Source organism: Molothrus aeneus, chromosome 11 (assembly GCF_037042795.1).
Source record: "Molothrus aeneus isolate 106 chromosome 11, BPBGC_Maene_1.0, whole genome shotgun sequence".
NCBI lineage: Eukaryota > Metazoa > Chordata > Aves > Passeriformes > Icteridae > Molothrus > Molothrus aeneus.
In genome coordinates, this window is record NC_089656.1 from 15,754,740 (window position 1) to 15,770,562 (window position 15,823).

Here is a 15,823-nt window from a genome sequence, read left to right on the forward strand (position 1 = left end):
AGGGGAAGGGAGCAGAAAAACAGTGATTGTTGTAACACAACACACTTGTGATGACATTTGTTGATTATCTAAAGATTAGGCACCAAGTCAAACTCCACTTGCAGTCAACAAGAAAAACAAACTGCCTCAAAAGGGTAAATCAGCCACCCAAAGATGGAGGGATCCTGGAGGATTTGGATGCAGGAGATTGCTGATTTCTGAACAAGTCTCAAGCAGGATGCCCAAGCTATGCCAGAAGCCACCCTGATCCTAGTAATGCATAAATTACTGGAAGCTCCTGCAGTTGCTGAAATAACGTGACTTGACTGTAAACATTACAAGTAGAAATCAGTGATTTCTTTTTAAACACACTGCATGGAAACAAGATGAATGCAAGCCAAAAACCCATGTGGCTCTGTGATAGATCACACTGTATCACAGCTAGGAAGAAAAGGCTCATTCCTGGCTTCAGCATGGATGCTTGCTGCTGAAGGTAGTAAAAGTCCAGCTAAAGTTATTTTACTAGCTTGTAAGTAACAGCCCTCCCAGATCATAAATTACTTTCCTATAGGAATTTACTGTTCAGGGTAAGATGAACAACTCTAAAAAGTAGCCTGATGATGCTGTCCAAATGAATTTCATTGCAGGATGAGGATTGTGGGATTTATGGTGTGGTTTTGTTCTGTACTCCCACGTTCCTGACAGGTTAAATCACCAAAGTAGCCAACTGGCCAGAGCCTGCTCCAGCCTGCTCTGGTGAGCAAGGTGGTGTAGTGCACCATAATGGGAATTCTAGACCCCAAACACTCAATGGTTGAACATGGCAAAAGCTTGGGCTGCTCTTTAGGACACCATTTTCTCAGGGCTCATCATGTTTTTGGATTGTGAAACAGCTTAGCTGGAACCAGCAGAGACATGAGCTGGCAGAGCTTGGACCTGGGAGATGGAGAGAACAGCCCCTACTCCTTCAAACAAAACTCTTGCATGAAACCTCCTTCTTTTAATGAGCAGGGTACAGCAAAAACCCCAAACAGCCAGGGGTGCCCATTCTAAGAGTGTCCTGGGGTGATTTTCCCTGTACAGGTGGGGGGGAAGGAAGGAAGGAAGGAAGGAAGGAAGGAAGGAAGGAAGGAAGGAAGGAAGGAAGGAAGGAAGGAAGGAAGGAAGGAAGGAAGGAAGGAAGGAAGGAAGGAAGGAAGGAAGGAAGGAAGGAAGGAAGGAAGGAAGGAAGGATCAGTAATCAAGGTGAACCAGCTCACAGCAGTCCTGCCTATGAAAGCCAGCCTTGAAGAATATGTTATACCAGGGACTGAGCATAAAAATGTTGATCTACTACAAAAGTCACTGGTTTGGCAGTAGATTATTTCCCTCCCTTCCAAGGAACAATTTCCCCTTTTTCCTTTTCCTTCCCCGCACACCTGCACACACAGAGTGACACTGACATTCTCTTACCCTTCAGCCACCCCCACCCCAAGCACGGGTGGGTACCCTGGGCACTCTGCCCTCACCCCCAGAGTGATGGGGTCTGGTGGAGTTAACAGCAGAGGGCAAAACAAAACCCAATGCACACAGTAGATTTCAGTGGAAGAAACTCTTGCACTGAAGAGTATTTAGATAGTGAGACACAAATATGTGAAGCCTTCCCTTGGGGGAAAAAAAAAATTAGCTTCATTGTGTCCTCCAGCCTGCCTAAATCTTTTGGCACATTTCTGAATATTGCTGTGCTAATGAGGTAAGGAGCAGCCAACATCCAAATAAATTCCAGCAAGAAGTCCCAGTTTACTTTAAAGTCATTGACTCTCTTAGGAGGAGGTCAAGGCAAAGTTATTTGGTCGTGGTTTTTCTTCTGCTTCCTGTTTTAAGTTACCAAGTTCTTGTACCGTCAAAAAAACTGCTGACTTTACCCCTCAGGTGTCTGGGCTAAAGTGGAAAATGAGCTGCTCTTTCTTTCCCCTCCTCCTCTCTCTCTCTCTGTCTTCCTCCTTCTGTGTGTTCCTTTGGGGTTTTCTTAGGGACAGGTACACAGCAAACAGCCCCCAGAACATCCTTAAGGGACAGGACATAGAGATTTTACAGATTTTAAAATATAGTTGGGAAAGAAACTGGTCCTTTTAAGGCCCCCCTGAATACAACAAGAATATAAACGCCCCAAATAACACAGAGGCAGCTCTGGAGATGGACCTGGAGACCAGAGATGGACACTGGAGCCTTCAGACCTTACCCAGATGGGATTTCTCACTATCCAAGTCTTGATAGCGTTAAGATCTGACAAATTACTTTGACTTGTTGTGACTACAGCCATACCTGAGACTCAGATGAAATTTGGGTTCACATTTTTACCAATTTGAAAATGTGGATTTTTTTTTCCTTGAGTCATATGTTTTTAAAGGACTGCCTAAGATTCACAGAAAAGTCAGTGCAGAATAACTCCCCTGAATAAGTTAAAGCCTCTCCTGATCTCACTACTAAAGTATTTGAGGCACTAAATGAAACAAGGCATAAGTGAAAAAAAAAAAAAAGGTTCTGTGGACATGCTACACCATCTCTTTATCTTCACGGCCTGAAGAGGGTGGAGCACAATTAGCTCATCTGTGAGAAATTTGGGCAGGCAAGAAGCTTCAATCAGTATTACATTCAGCTCCAGACCAAGATCCTGCTGTCCCATGCATGGCAGCTTAGAAAGCATCAGCTGAGCAGGGAGCTCATTGCTGCAGGGATGGCCAGAGAAATGAGTGGGACCCACAGGGGATAAGGACACAAGGAAAACAGATGCCAATAGATGCCCTGGTGGTGATCAGGTTCAAATCCCCAGGTACATCCTCAGCACTGATGACTTCCTGAACAAGGAGCAGGTAGCAAAGGGAGCTGTCACACCTGCAATGCCCCATTCTTCTTTCCCTATATTCCCATCAGAGGGAAAATATACAGAGCCCCACAGATTTTGCACAAGGCCAGGTTTTAGCTGCCTGCAAGTCTGTCTCTCCAAGAAGTGACACTGCTCCTGAATGACTCCTTCACCCTCTGCTAGAATGGGGTGAAGCTTCCAGCCTTGGTGTAGGTTCATGGCAATCCTCAGGATGCATTCTCACCCAAAATGGGTTTTTTGAGGAATGGAAGCAGAAAGAGATATTCCCAGGCAGCTGGATGTGAGAGTATTTCAATATCCGCTCATCCAAGCTTTAATCTCTAAATTGCAAAAACATTAACATTATTGATTGATCAGACATCAATCCAACAGGAAATTTAATTAAATTAAAATGTGTCACTGAGCAGTCCTCACACTGTCACGTATAAATCTTTGGAAATAAGTAGACAAAGACAGAAGCGATTGATACCAAGTTCCCAGCTCAATTTATCTCCCACCATTTTATTTTCCCACTGACCCCCAATGTGCTCACAGACTCACAGGGAGACAGCCTTGTCTGCAGGGTGTCCATCTGATGCACTCCAGCACCAGAGCCCTCCATGGAGTACACCATGCAGTACACCACTGCATGTGGGTACTTACAGGATCAGCTAGGATTGTGCTGTCAACGAGATGAGCTAGGATTGAGTAGGCTCCAACCAGAGCTAGGATGAGCGAGGACTGAACAGGCTCAAACCAGATGGCTCTGGGGAAACAAACTTATTTCAAGGAACTGTTGTGGGGCTCGCCTTAACTCAGCACTGCTCCTCCTTGTAGCAACTGTGTTGTAAGTGCACTAGTAGGCATGGCAACCTGGTATTAATCAGACCAGATAATTTGGTCACAGCTTCTACATGAAGTTCTTCTTCTACATGAAGAAATGGGCAATGGTAATTTGGAATGGATGTATCATAAGAAATAAAATTGATTATGGTCTGTGTGGCCAACTGGGTGAGCTAGGATTGAACAGGCTCAAACCAGATGGCTCTGGGGAAACAATCTTATTTCAAGGCACTGTTATGGGGCTCCCCTTAACTCAGCACTGCTCCTCCTTGTAGCAGATTTGTCCCCATAGGCAGGAGGGTCCCAGAGAAAGGCTAAGAAGTCCCTTACATTAAATAATTTATTCCTGGGCTGAGCATTTTGCAGCATCCAGCAGTGCCAGAGTCCCCACCAGAGCACAGACATGTGTGGGTATTAGCAAGGTGCTGAAATGGATGATTAAGAAACAACTCTGTACCACAACTTCTTTGGAGTACTATAAATCATTACAGCTGACTGAATAACACAAAAAGAGATTAAGAAATATTTTCTCCAATTCATTTCTGAACAGCAGTGGGTTTGGTTTGCTGTCAGTTATGACAGGATGATATTTACTGTAATTTATTATTACTGTTGCTGCTGTTCCAGCAGCCACTGGCTATTCATAAGGAAGTTTGAGAAGCTGGGAAGTTCATAGAGTTGGTGGGTTTTTTTGCTAAAGTGTTTTTTTCTACCTGACAGGGTGTTGTTTTTTCCCCAACATCTGTTATTCTCCTTCCCAAGTGCCAGTGTCCTGAGGGGAAACCAAGGGGCCGCACGTGACTGCGCTCACGCACTGGGGGACAGGGAAGAGCAGAAGGGAAGGAGTCAGCAAATGGTGCTGGGTGAGATGTCTTTGCTTTCAATGCAGCATGGGGAAGGAAGGAAGGGAAATTAAAATCAGTATTTACAGACAGAAAAATCCAGCACTAAGCATTTTGCAGAAAGAAGACAAACAAACAGTTGGTTACCCAGGTGAGTGGTACCCACCATGCTCACCATGTACAGACTCCTGTAGACTCTCTGCCTCTCTGTCTGTCCAGCACCAAGCTGCATGTGAGTGCTGCTGCCTTCAGAAACCACTTGAATTATTTCAGGGTTTACTTCCTCTAATCTTACCAAATCCAAACTCCAATTCCATTTCTTGAGAGCCATCCTCTAAACAAATACTGAGGTAATAGCAATTGGCTTGTGACTAGATGTGAAAATAGAGCTGTCTCAGCATGGAGTCCCACAGACAGGGCACAGATTTTTGCTGTCTCCACCTCCCACTTGCAGCACAAGTACAATTTTCATGCCTCTGTCAGAAGTGTCAACCTGGGGAATTTGCAATGAGCAAGCAAGGAGAGGAGCGATGAATTAACTTGACAACAGGAGTTGCTGCTGATAAATCTCTTAAGAATTTGATCCATAAAGGTTTGTTTCACTGTGGTCTGTGATAGGGGTGGCAGTTTTTGGGGTCTCCAGCAGCACATGGTGTGTGTTTCAGCTCAGATGCATATCTGCTTTGCAAAGAAAAATCCCCACAGCACAGAACAAAGTGAGCTCAGCTGCATGGGGAAATGGATCTGGAACTGCATTTAGAGGCAGTGATTTATATATAAATTATAAAGTGTGTCAATTCCCGACACCCATTTATATGGAGTTTGTCAGACCCAGCTCTGGAACGTGTATTGCCTGCAGAAACCATACAGAAAACCTAAGAGGCTGCTGTAAACCCTGGCGTGTGAAACGCCCCAAACCAGGATTTAATGGATTAGTAAGGCTGAAAAGGACCATCACAGTCATCTGGTTTTGCTTCCTATGTAACACAGCTGAAGAACTTCACCCACTCACTTCAGCATCAAAGCCATAACTTCTGCTGAAGCTATTGCATAGCTTTAGAAAGACACTCACTCTTGATTTAGAGACTGAAAGCAATGCTCAATCCACCACATTCCTAAGCCAAATGTTCCAGCCATTAACTACTCTTGCTATTAAAAAGGCACACTTTCTGGGCAATTTTTTCTAGCACCAGCTTCATACAGTCAGATCCTGCTCCATCCTTCCTCGCTGTATTAAAGAGCAGGTAATGGTCAGGTTTAAGTTGTGTGTGCTGTCCTATGAATCACTGCATCTTTTCTCAGACAGTCTTGGAAATACACCACCTGAGAGGATTTATGAATGCACAAATAATTGACAATATCATTTGCAAGAGAATAACCAGAAAAATCCCCTCTCTTCTGATAAAAACTTCTGTACATTTTTGTGTGTATATCTGTGTTTCATTTTGCTTTTAATCTGTTGACTCTGAGATGATATGGACAAAGAGATGCAGGTAAATATGTGTCACACAGATCTCTCCCCCAGAACTTTAGTAGAGGCATAATTCTGTGCATCAAAGCACAGTCTGTGTCACATCCAGCACAGACACTGAACAATGTCCCTTTAGAAAGGGCAGAGGGTGAGAGTAGCTTTATGACACTATTGATTTATTCTGTGCCTGCAGTTAAAAACTATACCCAGACAGACAATAAAAATAACTGCTCTAACCATATAACAGCTTCCTGCTACTAAAATGGATTTTACACTTAAAGGCATGGAGGGCTTTTCTTTTTTTCCTTAAGTCTCAATTATGACTTTTTCTGAATAAATGGAAATGAGAAATTGTCAGAACTGGTTTAATTTTCATGTTGTGCTTTTTTTTCTGCTTGCCTCTGTGTTTAAAAAGGCCAGGATTATTTTCCCATTGCAAAGTTGTGTTGTAAGTGCACTAGTAGGCACAGTAACCTGGTATTAATCAGACTAGATAATTTGGTGCACAACTTCTACATGAAGAAATGGGCAATGGTAGTTTGGAATGGATGTATCATAAGAAATAAAATTGATTATGGTCTGTGTGGTCAACAGGATGAGCTAGGATTGAGGTTGTGACCTTAGATTTGAATGATAAAATGATATCTAGAGCAGCAGAATTATCTCCTAGAATACCTATTTTTATCCCAAGGACTCCATAGCTTTGCACACTGAGATTTGGGCAAGCTGCAAGTGCTTGGCAACACAACACTGGTGTCTTAAGCAGGCTCCTAACAGGCTTCTATTGTAATTAGCCAGTTTCCATGATAATAGGGAAGGAATCTTAAAAATGGAAGCCCTGGACTGTGTGGACATGAATGGATCAATGAAATGTTTTAAGACCATATAAGCCTCCCCTGAGGTCTTTATCAAGATCCCTGAGGCTGCTGAAAGAAATGAAGATGGCAGGACAATGGGTCTGTGAGGTGGCACCAGAGGCAGCTGGAGAGGTCCTGTCTCTCTGTTGGGACAGTTTTGGCTAGAAATGAAATTAGTCAGACCAGGGGAATTCTTGATCTGAAACTTGGGCTTTTTTTAGATTTTTGTCAGCAGGGCCAGTTCTCTGCTCCAGTTTATCAGTTCACAAAGAAGAACCCATAGGCACAAAACACAGGCAGTGAGGTGACACAAATGAAAGCCCAGAACAGAAGGGAAAATCCCAAACTGTGTGAAAGACAGTGTGAGACAGGATGAGGTGGTCAGGTAGAGCAAGGAGAGATGTGCACCACAGCCCGTTTCTCTGCAGAATGGAGATGAGCAGCCTGGGTGCAGGAGGTCGGACAATAAAAGGAAGAGAGCATTGGGCTGGAAAAAAATGCTCAGAAAGGGAAAAAGAAAAGGAGGAGGAATCTGCTATTCAAGTGTCATTCCCTTTCCAAAGGTTTTATGATTTGAGAGATACTGCCTGAATGACACATAATGTAGATATTGTAATGTGATCTCTTGTCCCTGGAGATGGTCTCAGAAATTAGATTATTACATGAGCATGGCTTTCATAGAAGTGAGCAAACATTGTAATAAATGAACTCAAAGAGTGAGAAAATCAAGATTGGACTCTTCACATTTGGCTGGGGGATTTTTTCCACTTACTTATGCTCTGTGATAAAGCTTAGATACACTAATTAACTTGTTTTAAAATTGACTTATTGAATATGTTTGGAAGATATATTTTTGTTTCAATCTGTAAAACATACAAATAGGAATGTTTACACAGAAAATGACCCTGTGGAAATTGTATACTTCTACCCTAAAGAGAGAAGACTTTTTTCAGCTTTGTTTTCACATGTTCTTTTGGGGCTTCTGACATTGGAAACTTCATTTCTTGCAGTGGAGGTCATTGTGTGCTGAAACCCTCATGGGACATGACACTGAAAACAGGGGTCTGATTTCTCTGATTTTCAGATAATGGTCCACAGAAAATATCTAAGATGGAAGTTAAAATTTTCCTTTCAGCTACAGGTCCATTGTTAATCTTCATTGGATCTTCAACTCCTCTGGACAAGCCAGGTTCTGGCCCTTGAGTGCTTACACACAGCTCCTCCCTCACCCAGGATTTGTCACACAATTTCAAGAGCACAATTTCCCAATGAATCACTCCTCTCTGTTCCTTACACCTCACTTTTATTTTTATTACTTTTTGGGAGCATGATTGTTTTACAGCCTTTCAATCATCAGCCTCTTCTGAGGGTTCCAAATGTTGAAGCAGTTTCAAACCATGTGGTTTTAGCACTCAGCTCTCAGAGCTGTTTTTCCACACGGTGCTGTGGGACCCCTGTGCAAAGACATCAGGGATGGCTCCCAAATCCCACCTGCATGGATGGCTGCTCTCCAGCTCCCTCCATGCCTTCAGTGCTCAAGAGCAGCTCAGACAGGACTTTAAATGGGGGTTCATGGCCCATTGAAGAAAGTTGCACCAGAGCTTTGTCAGCCTGTGGTGAAATCTTCACCCCTCTGGCTGGGATGCTTAACTGGGAGAAGAATTTCTCTCTGAAAATCCCAACAATCTCTGCAATGTTGGAAAAAATCTTTATGGGGGAGTGATCCCTTCTGGTGCTTTTCAAAGCCTGCTCTTCAGAGTAGCAGATATATTTATATTGGAGGTGGGTTGCTAAGTACAGTAACTACTCCACAGGAGCCAGGCACAACAAACCAGCTCCTCAGGTCTGATGCTGTGCTTGAGCACAGCTCCACGAGTGTGGATGGCTCCACAGCTCAATAAGTGTGACAAAACATGAATCCTGAGTAGGGAATTATTTAAGTAGCTGTGGCATCTGAGGGTTTGTTCAGTGAAGATGCTCTGCAGGAGCTGGTCTCTCCCAGAAGTAATGAATAGACTGATGAGTTTTATCAGGGAAGGGAACCGCTCTTGATATCTGCTGGTACAGGTCAGAACATTGGGTATGTCTTTGGTGACACAATAGATAATGAGTCATGGAATAATGAGTCATGGCCTAATCAAAGGGGAAAAGGCCATGTCTTACCTGGTGTGGCCCCATATTGTAGATTTACTACACTTATGCAATGTGAGCTCTCCAAAAACTTGCATCAGGACCAAATCCTAGACCTTGTCTGGTTCTGGGATTTTATGCTACATTTAGGAGCTTGTTTCAGCACAGCTTTCTGGGGGATGAAGCAAATGTATTCTGCTTCATCCATTCCCCCTAAAACAGCAGTGAAAGAGAAGCAGATATGTTTCATCTTCCTGCACTTCCAGCTGAAATATTCATTTGGGAAAGAAACAGGCTGAACAGAAAAAAATAGGAGATAAAGCTGAGAGATCTGAGTGGCTGTGACTGTTTGTAACTTAGTGAGCTGGTCTTTGAGAAGTACTCTGTCCACTAGCTGGATGCCAATTGCCAAGAGATGCTATCAGTTGATTAAACACAGCCTGCCAGCTTCCTGCTTGATAAAACTAAGTACCATCTGATTGGGAATTCTCAAATCCATTACAGAATGGCTAGTCCATCACTTAAATCAGCATAGACCATTTCCCCATGAATCATCAACATACTTTGGTAATATATTTTCAGCAGCTAAACCCTGACAAAAACACTGTGAGTTTGTCAAAAAGGTCCCTGAGCTCCGGATCCTGGGGGTGGGAAATGGCAGGACCATGAGGGTTTCCTGTTGTTCCCTGCTCAGCTGGGTGAAGGTCATTTCCTCTCCTCTCTCACGCAGAAGAAGCTGAACCCTCAACCTTTGAAGGTGTGTCAGTGAGCTCCCAGAAACAGCAGCCAGCCCGTGCAAGGAGCCCTCTCCTGCAGGGCCATGCTGGCAAGGGTCACTCCCCAAAGAGGAGGGCTGGTTGCTACATTTGTCTCCTGGCAGATAAATAAGTTAATCCCAGGGAAAAGAAAAAACAGAGGAAAAAAAAAAAACATAATGAACTATTACAAATCAGTCTTACACTTTATTTCTTCTGCATGCTGTAATACAGAAAAAACAAAAATAAAACAAAACCACCAAAAACCTAAACCCAGGGTGCTGAGCCAGGCCAGCATTCCTGTAGAGGAAGGAAGGGGCATGCTGCCAACCCATTAAAGATAATCCACTAGTGGGTTGGAGTGTTTAAAAAAAGCCCTCTTTTGTTGGCTTTTTGGAGAGTTTTATATCTGCTGAGTTGGAGGTGGGTGCCCAACCCCAGGTATACAACAGTGTTTGGACAGCAGCTGCAATGTATCCTTGATCATCCAATGTGATACATGGAAGGGTTATTCAAGGAATTGCTGTGGGACCCTTGCTAGCTAAATAACAACCCTGAAATACCAGAGGAACAAGTCAACCCCAGTAAAACCATAAAATCTTCATTCCTTAACAGAAATAAGACCTTAAGAGTGGAACAAACCGATGCGAAATCTGAAGAAAGTGAGCAAATGCAATAAAATTTGGAGGCCATTTATTACTTATCAGGTAAACAGCAGATTATGATGAAATAATGAAGCCAGAAAGATAAGTCCTAATCATAGGAATTCTCAGATAATGCCTTGATAGGTGCTGTTATCTTCCAACTCCACCACTTCTCATCCATGTCTTTTTGCATTCTGTCTCCATGTCCCTCCCTTGATTCTCCTTCCACTTCTTTTTTTGTGTGTTATAATTAAACATTGTAAGGTAAACTTGTAAAATGGATGGATAATACAACACTTTCTTGTAAAATGTCGATACATTATCTGGTGTAAAGTCAGTGTAACTCCATCTCTGGTCTCAATACATTTTATTTACAAGAAAATGCATAAGCAGAAGACAAATATCTACTGTTTGCACAGTTTCAAAAACATAAACTAAAACAATAAGGAGTTGTTTGTGCTCTCCTTTAAATTGCTGGGAGTCAGGGATGTCTCTCCAGAGCTGACACTGACTTGGAATAGGTGAAGTGAAGCAGAGATTCACAGGCACAGTTTCCTCATTTAAATTAACACAAAGTGAGAGGACAAAGAGGCTCCCAAAATTCTGCCCTTGTGGTTCAAATTTGAATATATGTTTTTAAAGCTGGCCAAGCAACTGAAATTAAACCTCATGTAATTAAATTCCAGTCATTTGAGCAGAAAGTAGTCCTGGGAAAGTTAGGAGGCTGCAAACACTATGGTGAAGATATATTGGATTTTTTTTTGTGCCATTCCTATCACATCAGAAGTCCATAAAGAAGAAATTTAGGGTAAGTGAAGAGTTTTCAGTCTCTGGTGTGCAGACCCCAAAGGTCCATGGACCAAACCACACAAGCAGCTGGTTGGGTGGTGTGTTCCCACCTGAAGTTTTCAGTGTCTCTTCAAGTTTTCTGTACAGGACCATGACACTGCCCCAAAGTCTCCATCCTCAGGGTGCTGCTGCCTTCTTCTCAAACTCACGTGGCTTTGCTCTCTGCTCCTCACACCCACCAGCAGTCCTGGCTTACCTCCTGCTGCTGCAGAAACTTTTGGCCTTCTCATGGTGCAGATCTATAAGCAGTGTGATCTCCTCTGCATCCAGGCATCACCACTCCGGGTCTTCTGGGAGACTAAGGTTGGAAATTGGAAAAGGGATCACAAAAAGTGATAAAAAGTAGAAGTAAAAAAGATCAGCAGCAAGGAGGAACAGCTACAGAAGACTGGGCATTTACTAAATAAAAAGGAAAATGAGCCAGGAGAAGCCTTGGTGGAAGAAAGAGAAGTAGTGGTTCAAGAGCTGCCAGTCACCAGCAAAAAGGGTGGCACATAAAGCAGATGACCCTCCCTAAAGCACAAGCCCTCCTCCAGGCTGGTACTGGAGCTCTGGGAAGTTTGACATCCTTCCTCTTGCAAAGCAGGGTGACAGACACCCTGAAGGACTTTGTGGTGGTGTGGCTGCCCCTTGGATCAGAGCAGTGTGTCCCACTAAGCCCTGGCTTGCTTTTGGAGAGAATTCCCCACTGGCTCTCCCCTGGAAGGAATATGTGAGCATTGAAGCTGTTCTGCAGCTGGACCAGTGCCCAACAAATGGAGACAGCCAGGAGATTACTGCAAAACCACCCCAAAGGGAGACACAAGTGTAAACAGAGCTGTAGCACAACCCAAGAGAAACAAGCTACTGTCAGTTGCCTTAAATATATCTGGGGGTAAACTGTTGGGGATTTAGAACATAAAAACGTTGAAAACAGGGTTTTTTTTTGTAACATGCTGCTATTTTAGGTCATATTGTACCTTCAACATTTGCACACACTTCAGCTAACATCAGTGTGATCTGTATTTAACAAACACAGTGTGCCCAATGATGACTGAATTACTCAGGAGGAACTACAATTGATAAGACAATGATTTATGGACCTATTGTTTTCTAGGTTCTTGTAAATAATCCTAATTGGTGTTAATCATCCACCCTCTGCTTTGTGTTATCACCAAGCAAAGTACACTTCCTAAAGAAGCTATTTAGGGCCATAATCCTTCTGAAAGGCAAGACAGCTATTGACTTCCACAGGACCTGCATTGAGGTGCTCAGCCAGGGAAAACAACTCTGGAATATGAGCAAAACACATCACACTGCCTTTCCATACTTGCACTGAAATTTTCCAATAACCTCCCTGTAAGATCAGCGTGTCCCAGTAATCCCTTCCACGTGGGCTTCATGCAGTGTCTCTCCAGCCTTTCTCCCAGCTCAGAAATGCACACAGGAAATTCATTTGCTGATGTTTATTTACTGCCAGTGTGCAGCTCCTGCCTGCATCCCCTTGGCATGATCTGGCTGTGTCAAACCTGACAAAGGCTGCTTTGGAAGAGCAGACACCTGCACCAGGACCTGGTGTTTTTCTGTCTCTGATTTTGTTGTTGTGCCTGAAAAAGTGCTTTGATCTTTTGGTGCTCCACTGTTTGTCACTCCATGCCCTTGTCAGGAGGGAGCTGTGGCACTCAAGACCCCCTTCCCTGCTGGTTTTAGGTGTAAGGTTTGGTGGGCTCAGTTCTAGCATACAGATCAGCTTGCTTGACTTTAACAGGTCTGCACTTTAAATAACACTTAAATAGCATTCTAGAGGGTGCAGTCACACACTGCTTGCTTATGGAAACTACAAGGAAACCAGACAGCTTTTCAGTTTGTGTATCAAAGAGAAGAAGATTTACACATAAAAGGGTGAATTATTTTGATTTGTAGTTTTCAAGCCACTATACATTCTCCAACATAAGTGCTCCCTTGTCTCTGCTTTCTGATAGTTCATATCAGGTTCAGTGGCCTAGATTTTCAAAAGTGGTAATTTTGGAGGCCAATATTCCTCAGTGCCAACTCAAGGTGCCTTAAAGAGACCAGATATTGTTAAGATACTCTATATCTTTGGCAAATAGGACCATTTTAGCACCTCTCAAACTTGACACCCCAAAGTGACAGTGTGAACAATCCTCAGGGGTGGGTTGGCATGAGGAATAAAGCTTTCCCCCACCACACCATCCCTTCCACTGACACTGGTCCTCACAATATCATACCCCCACCACCATTAAAGATTCCTGCAGAGTCAACACCACCAGTCCTTTTTGACATTCTCAACCACCAAACATCCTAAATAACCTGCAAAAAGAGCTCATTTCCTCAGCTATTTCATCTTTTAAGTAGCTGTAAGAGAAAAGTCTTCTAAGGCATGAGGCTGGATAGCCAAAATCTAGCTATATGGTATTTGAGGGAGAGGAGGGGAGAAACCCTATCCCATTATCTGCATTATCCCGTTACCCTTGGATGTCTTCCATGTACTTGGAAAAGCAATGCCCCATTCTTGAGGCTTCACATTGCAGCCACTGCCTTTTTGGCAGAAGAAGGGTGGATGTGGCTCCCTTCAAAGTCAATCAATGTCACATCTTTAATCAATCTAGAAGGTCACCACTGCACTTCCATCAAAAAAAGTTGACTACAATTCTCGCTGAGTCCTGATTGTTTGTGGGGAACTCAGGTTGCAGTGGGTGTTGGAAAAAGTCTTTTCTGGCCCTTACCTCAGCACATCTTCTATTCCTAGGCTCTTTGTAAGAGTTTAAGATCAAATGAGAATTGTACCCAGGACTCTGAGACACAATGGTGCAGGAGGATGTGCAGTGAAACCTCAAAACACACCAAAGTGACTTAGCTTTGTGTTTCTTTATGGCTGTGAACACACCCAGCTTTGCTGGGAGGTTCAGAAAGCTTAGGGAGCTTTTGTGTGAAGGCAGGTCACATTTTGAGCAAGCTTACAATGTTTTGAGTTTCACATTACAATCATCTATGAAATGCTGTTGTTCATCTGGGATGTCTGTGAGTGGTCACAAAACAGAAATCTATTGTGTTTCAGGGAGCTGTGACTAGGAGGGAGGACCATGGCAAGGCACATGTCAAAAACACTCAAACCTGAAGTCGGGTTTGTCACTCAAACCGTTTTCACAAACACATCCATCAACTCAAAACCCTGAATCTGTTAAGCCAGAAAATTCTTCCTCCAAGCTGGCGTAATTTCATTTCCATCCTGGTACAATTGGAGCAGGATCCAAAGCCCAGTAAAGTCAAGGGTAGAATTTCCATTGATTTCTGAGGAGCCTGGATCAGATCCTAGATCACATTGTCACTGCAGCAAAACCCAGCCGTGTTGCAGTGTACCCACCTGCTCTCCAAAGTCTCAGCTCTGGCCATTCCAATCCATTGCAGGTACAATCTAGGTTATTCCAGCATTTACTTGGTGCAAGGCTAAATAAATACTGTTTTATCAAAATCAGCAATACTGCTCCTCGTTAGTAAATTAGGCTAACTAATGCACACCTTTTATTAGGACAATTTGTCTCCTTAAGTCAAAACCAAGTGTCAAAATCCCTATTCTATCAATCAGTCTGGTGCCCTCCTGCACCAGTTGTGAACTAGGGCTGGATAAAGACATACAGAAAAAGTGCATGAAGACCATACAATGTTTTTTAAATGAGATACTTAGGCTTCTTTTACAATAATTCAACAAAATCTGGCTAGGTGAGAGATCAACAGCTTTTATGTACACAAGAAGGAAAGAAGGGAAGAAGGAAAGCAAAAAGGAAGGCAGGCAAGAAGGGAGGAAGGAGGAAAGGAGGAGAGGAAGAACCTCTGTTTCATTTATTAATACTTCATAATAACAAGTCACAAAAACACAAAAACCTTCAGTAACCTTTGCCTGTTCTCAACAAAATCACCCACCTCCAGACACTGCTGAAATTACTTTCTTAGGCAGTTCTGTAATGTAAATTATTCTGCACACTAAGAAATTATTTCAAAAATAAGACGTAGAGATTTTTTCCTTGTGTGCAAATCAAACCAGAGAGGAATTTCTGAGAAGAACAAATAATCTTCTGCAGCCAGTACTAGAATAGGTGCCCTAAACAAACCTCCAGAAGGAGCATAATGAGGCAATGATTTATGGCATGCTATGGAAGTCTCACTGCTGTGAGTGTGTTGTAAGAACCAGAGAAAGGGAGAGGCAGTAATCATGCAGCCTCTTCCTCCTCCTCCTCCTCCTCCTCCTCGTGTGTTTCTGGATATTACCTGCTCAGGATTTGAGTGTGAGACAGGGCTGCAGCCTCCCTGAGCTGCAGGATTGGCAAATGATCTTTGTGTTGCAACATCTCGTCTCGTATTTACGGCACCATCTCCCACTGCCTAAAAAAATAATTTAAAAATCTGCAAATGGATATTCTGAAACTTTGCACAAATATAAAATGTCATTCGTGTTGGATGTGTTGTTGCTTGGTGTGTTTCAAAAAGGATTTTCAGGAATGTTGCCATCAGCAGGTAGGATCCTGGATATTTCAGAATGAAAGGTAAAACTTCCCTTGGCTGCAAAAGGGGCAGCATTTTACCTGTGAATTAGGGACTAAATACAGACAA

General features: G+C 43.1%; 1 protein-coding gene across 2 annotated transcripts in view; it reads right to left on the reverse strand.

Annotated features, from left to right (window-relative positions):
* Window positions 1-15,823, reverse strand: part of MAF (MAF bZIP transcription factor) — a 184,767-nt gene that overhangs the window by 112,261 nt on the left and 56,683 nt on the right. Inside the window, exon 3 of one of the 2 annotated variants that reach the window (XM_066557165.1) lies at window positions 10,399-11,513. The exons of the other annotated variant lie outside the window; for it this stretch is intronic. The gene's annotated coding sequence lies outside the window, so the exon portion shown is untranslated. Of the gene's footprint in view, window positions 1-10,398; window positions 11,514-15,823 lie in introns of those variants that run through there. 2 annotated transcript variants of the gene reach the window in all.